This window comes from Melospiza georgiana, chromosome 14, assembly GCF_028018845.1.
Source record: "Melospiza georgiana isolate bMelGeo1 chromosome 14, bMelGeo1.pri, whole genome shotgun sequence".
Lineage (NCBI taxonomy): Eukaryota > Metazoa > Chordata > Aves > Passeriformes > Passerellidae > Melospiza > Melospiza georgiana.
The window spans coordinates 18,877,608-18,884,185 of record NC_080443.1 but is presented as its reverse complement, the minus strand read 5'-3'; positions in this window follow the sequence as shown (position 1 = coordinate 18,884,185).

The window sequence follows — 6,578 nt, the reverse complement described above, 5'->3', positions numbered from 1 at the left end:
ATTCACCTGATTTATTCCCAGGTTGCCTTTTCTCCTGCTGGAGCTCAGTATTTCCCACAGGAGCACTCCAGGACAGCAGATCACACTCACTCCTCATCCTCAAATGTCTGTGTGAGCACTCCAGGTTCCCCACCTTGGCCAGGTCATTCCTGGGATGTTCTTTCAGTTCCTTGACTGGAAACTCATCCAAATTCTGCCTGGAGGATTCACACAGAACCCTGTTAATTTACCAGAGTTAAATTAACACATCCCTTCACTTTAACACATTAATTTAATTAACACATTAAATTCAATTAATTTAACACATCCCTTTCAGGCACACCTGCCCCCAAAACTCCTGCAAACATGGTGATAATTTAGAGAAAAACCAAGTTCAGGAACCTCTGAAGTGATTTCATTAAAATCAAACAAACTGCTGGTGCTTGACATAATTAAGGGTGTTTGATTTGGCTCTGCAGAAAAAAGAAAAGTGAAAAAAAGAAAAGTGGTTGCAGCTTTTGTCCCAACAAATATGAGGCATCATTTATCCTCCACCAGCTCGGTACCAATCATTTTCTGTTCAAATCTTTCAAACATTTCTTCTTTTTCCCTTTTCCTGGCCCTGTAGAGCCAAAAGAAATGTTTGACAGGTATTAATTTTGAAAACAAATGGTAGATTTCCAGCTCAGCTGCTGAGGAGAAGGCAGGGAAAGAGCAAATTGCAGCTTGTTTTAATTGCAAACTGGGAATTTTATAAACAAAATCCACGCACGTATCATTTATAATCATGATCTGGGCCAGAGCAATAATTATGATAAATCCTTTTTCAACTCCACTAAGAAGTCTTTTATGAAGTAGTAGGGAATTAATTCACATTCTAGACAATGGCTCAATAAAATGCTTTCCAGCTTCTCTGACATATGGAATTCCACATGGGCTGCAATCAGATGTTCCCCAAATCACACTTTTCCCTTGCTTAACTCCCTGACAGTTTAACATAAACAAGCACTGAATTCATTAAGCTGCAATTTTTAAGCCTTCTAATTAACTGAAACAGCTGAAGTTTGACTCTTCAAACACATGTTAAAAGCTTAATTTTCAAGACATAAACCACTGGGAGACCTGCAGTTTATTAACATTTGAGATGTTCAGCAGAGAACCTTCCCTCGTGTGTTTCTTCAGGGTTCTGCAAAATGTAGAATTACAACATTTTAACATAAGGCAATTAACAAAATACCTCATTTTGTATAATGAAAGGCATTATTGCTTTGATTTGGAAACAGAGTTTTTGACTCTGAGCTCCCTGATTGTCCAGTCTTATCAGACTGCTTTCATTGCTCCATGAAATGTTCAGCGGCTCCCTATACAGCACTTAACTAAACTGTACTAAAGGTATTTAAGATTATTCTTTAAAAACCAGGCAGTTTTCTGCTCCACGAAGCTCCTGCCACATTCATTCCTTCCGTAGTCCGTTCAATATTGTGGATGCAGCCTTGACCCAGAAAAAGGGAATTTTAACCCATTAAAGTATTTTAATCTTTGCCATGACTTGGGAAATGTGCTTATGGAAGACCTAAGTTTTAATCTTTCAGTCTTAAATGTTAAAACCCTTGCTTTAAACTGAGAGAGGGAAGGTTTAGATTGAATATTGGGATAGAATTATCCCTGTGAGGGGGAATAATTGGGCACAGGGTGCCCAGAGAAGCTGTGGCTGCCCTTGGATCCCTGGAAGTGCCCAAGGCCAGGTTGGACACTGGGGTTTGGAGCACCCTGGGATGGTGGAAGGTGTCAGAGTTGGAACTGACTGATCTTTAAGGTCCTTTCCCACCCAAACCATTCCTTGATTCTGTGCTTTACTTTATTACACAAGAGTTGGGAAGATCTGAGACTGATGTGGCAACATCATCGCTGTGTGATCCCTGCTTGCAGCCAGGGGAGGCCAGGAATGCCCAGAACACTGCAGAAATTCAGTTACCCCAAAGATGTTTCTAAATCCAACCCCTTGGAACTTGATTTAGTCACCTTTTAATTCTTAAATTAAAGGAAACTCAGCAAAAGCATCACTTTGTTAGGGGCAGGCACAAATCCCTGTGACTGGAGGCCCTCATGGCCATGGCACAGTGGCAAGGACATGATCAGAGCTGGTGGAGGGGACAAAGCCCTTTTAGCTCTAATTATCCCACCACTGTAGCCACATTTCTCTTCACAGAGAAAAGCAAAGCACAACTTCCCAAAAATATTTCTAAAATTCACATTCTCTGAACCTCAGAGAAAAAAAAACCCCCAACAGTTCTTATCTCGTTTGCTACTCCAGTGTTTATTCACAAATAAAACTCATAATAAAAAATTATTTACCTGAAGAAAATTAATAATTAAATTCTAGTGTCAATGTTTTGATTCACTAGCCAATTAAATCCCAGTGTGTGTGTGTTGGGAATGTCAGCTGACAGTCACAAGACGCTGTGCAAGAAAATACAGTTAAGTGCTTAACAAATCCAGTTTAGATTGTAATATATAATATATAAAAAATGTAATATTTATAATAAATGTAATATAATGTAATGCAATGTAATCTATAATATAATATAATATAATATAATATAATATAATATAATATAATATAATATAATATAATATAATATTTAATATAATAGTAATATAATTAGTAATAGCAATATAGTTTAAAATAATAGTAATATAGCAAAATATAAATATAATATAAAGATATAAATATAAATAAATATATAATATATAAAAACAAATACATAAAATAGAAAGATATAAATTTAAAATAATAGTAATATAATTTAAAATAATAGTATAGTAGAGTAATTAATATAATAGTATAATAGAGTAATTAGAGGAATTGATATAATAGTATAATATACACTATATTATATATTTCATACTATTATATTATATAATGAAATAGTATAATATATATAATTAGAGTAATTAAAATAATAGTATAATAGAGTAATTGGAGTAACTAATATAATAGTATAATATAATATATATATGATACATATTATATTGTTATATTATATATACAATATAATATATATTATAGATTCTATAATAGACTATATAATATAATAGTGTAATATATATATAATTAGAGTAATTAATACAATAGTATAATAGAGTAATTAATTAACCTTCTAATAAAATAGAGTCCTCCTCATCATGCCTCTCCTTCCTCAGGAACAAAACTATCACCTATTCACCCCTTCTGGATGGATCCCGTGCCAAACCAGGCTGCCATGCCCTCTGCCATTCCCGGAGGCCCCATTTGTGTGCCGGGGCTGGGGTGCTGATCCTGGCTGCTGAGCTGTGCCCTCTCCTCCCTCCTGGGACAATAAAGCTGACCCAGGCACCAGGTGCTGTGTCCTGCTGGGGGGTTCACGTGTGAAATGTGGACAGAGGAGGAAGTGGCAGGAAGCAAAGCACCATCAGCACAACTTTCATGTGGGTTTTGTTCCCAGGAAACCACTTCCTCTGTTTGTCTGGCCTGCAGGGGATGGGGCTGCACGGGGCTCTCAGCTCGTCCAGCCAAGCCAGAAAAGCCATGGCACCCAACTACAATCAAAGGAGGCTTTTTTTATTATTCTGTGTTTATCTGGATTCTGCTGTCATGGAGTTTTTGTTGTATGGGAATTCTCCTCTTTTTCCTTTCTTTCCCGCCTCTTTATTTCCCTACCAAAAGTGATGACAGTGAGATAGTGAAACAGTGAAAGTTTTGATTTTCCTGCTCATCTCTTTCCTTTCTTTCCCTCCTTATTTTTCCCTACCCAAACTGATTACAGTGAAATCAATTTATGATTTTCCTCCTCATATTTTTCCCTTCTTTCCCTCCTTATTTTTTCCCTAGCCAAACGGATTAAGTGAAATCAATTTATGATTTTCCTCCTCATATTTTTCCCTTCTTTCCCTCCTTATTTTTTCCCTACCTAAACTGATTATAGCGGAATCAATTTTTGATTTTCCTCCTCATCTCTTTCATTTCTTTCCCTGCTTATTGGAGTGGGTTCATGGGGAATAGAGCAGGTGGGCTGCTGCTCCCTCAGCCAGAAACTGGAGAAGGTTGTGGGAAGAAAAGGAATAAGTAGGAAGCCATTTTATGGGTCTATAGCCAGTGAATTTGCAATAAATAAATAAATAAATAAATAAATAAATAAATAAATAAATAAATAAATAAAAGGGAGAAAAATTTGTGAAGGTGATTGGGGTAAAGCCTCCTTTTTGCTGATAGCACCCCTACATCACATCAAGAGGGTGAAGAGGAGAAATTATCCTTAAATACAGCAGCAAGCTCATAGATGAGGAGCACAGGGAAGTGTCCTGAGGCCTGGTGTCCTGGGATTCATCTGGAAAAGCACAGAGTGGCCCTGGCAGGATGTGGCTCTGCCCCAGGGCTGGGAACTCCTGCCTCTCCCTGCTGACCCAGCAGCAGCCCCCAGCATGGTGGGGTGTCCTCAGCACAAAAATCTGCAGTGGGAAAGGGAACTGCAATTCTGTCACCTGCCAGCTTGCAAAAAGCAAAACCCAAGCCAAGCTGCATCCCCGGGGCCCAAGGCGTAGCAGGGTTAGTCACCAGCAGTCAGAGCATCCCAAAATAAACACCTCCATGGTTTTTGTTCCTCAGCTGGATGGTTGTGCCCCTCGAGCTGGAGTAATGAAGTAAAAGTTTGTAGAAATTGTTGGTAAGTATGATTGATTGGGGTTTTTTTTGTGTGTGTAGAAGTAAAAATTTCAAACCAAGACAGGAACAAACTCCACTGAGGTGGTGAGCATGAAGCTCAGAAGAGATTTAGAAGATTCTGCTTTCTTTAAAAGCCCCAGAATTTCACACAGCTCTTTGCTTTCCTCTGTTTTTCCCCTCATGGACCAGAAGTATCCTGGGTGAGGCCTTATGGTTTTGCTAAGAGCAGCAGACATGGGATAATTCCACAAATAGGTCCTGACCTCCAGCTCTGACTGATCTCCCATGAAATCCACGTGGTTTGGACCAGGACCAGCACAGAAATGCAGGTTGGGGCTTGTCCCTTCCCTCTCTGCCAGTTGTGGTTCTGCAGGTATTTGGATAAGGAGATGCTTGGGAGGAGTTTTTGTTGTCTGAAATCACACGTTGAGAATAAGGGGAAATCAAAGAACATTCTTGAACTTTAATTATCTGTTTATTAACAATTATTCTTTTTAGAGGAAGAAAACACTTTAGAAAACAGCAATAGGTAGGAAATTGTTTGTAGAATTCTTATTATCATGTTTGTTTTGCCTGCTTTAGTTCTTTCACCTTGGGCTATCTCCACTCAGCCATGGAAATGCAGGTGGTGGACAGAATTCTGGTGTTTATTATACAGCTACAGGCCTGACCCAAATCCACTGAAGCTGGCAAAGTCACAGATGCCACCAAATCCATCTGTAATTATTTCTTGAAGAGAAGTCCCCCAACACAACCTCCAGGTACAATCCAAGCTCTGGGTATTGGAGCTGCATCTGCTTCAAATTATGGATAGGCATTTTTCTTTTTTTTTTTCCTTTTCCTTTTCCTTTTCCTTTTCCTTTTCCTTTTCCTTTTCCTTTTCCTTTTCCTTTTCCTTTTCCTTTTCCTTTTCCTTTTCCTTTTCCTTTTCCTTTTCCTTTTCCTTTTCCTTTTCCTTTTCCTTTTGTGTGAGTTCAAACAAACATCATAAGGCCTTTGGCCCCAAAATTAAATAGTGAGAAAGGACTAAAAATGTGTGAGGAAGGAGAAAATAAGTAATTATGCTGAAAAGCAAAATCAATCATTCCCTTCCTACTGAACCTCTCAGTGGTTAAATCCCTGTCTTCTGAAAAGAAAGTGAAACCACCACTCCAAAACTTCAGGAAAATTAATTAGGGACAGCAGCTTCAAACTGTGAAACATTTTGGGGACACAGTGACTTCTTTGGCTCCCACAGAGACCCTGCAAGGCACTCAGAGTGTCCCAGAATGTTTTACCTCCACTAAGATCCCATATCCCTCACTGGAGCACTTTGTGAAACCACGAGTAAAATGTAATGAGTTCAGCATTTTCATATCATTCTCATTTTCTGAGCTGATATTTGAGATAAAAGACAAAGCCTGCCTTGGTTTCAGTTCAGAGGACATTCTGTGCTATGGCTTCACTTTGCTGAAATCCTGATCAAAGCAGAGCTGTGAAATCTTACTATCCCATTGCTAACTGCACTGTTGACTTTATGCATACTTCCAAAATCCCTGCTTCCCCTTAGACCTTTTGACCACCTTATTAAAAGGAAAAAAAAAAAAAAAAAAGCCAGATATTTGCTTTTGGTACTGTTCAGTACTTTCTTGCTTGCAACAGCATTGCTAGTGAGGTGAAACGCAATTTTCCTGTCCTAATTAAAAGAATAAACCTTTTCCATGGTTCCTCCAAGGCTGCTCTGCTCTGAAACACGGGTGGGATCATTTTGCCTGCTGGGAGGGATGAAGTTCATTAACCTTGGAGACACCTCCCTCATCAAAGAGAGGAGCCAAACGACTCACAAGCTTTCCCTCTCAGATTCTCTGATTACGTTAATCCCAGAAGATCTGAACTTCATTTTCTTCCCATCTGGGAT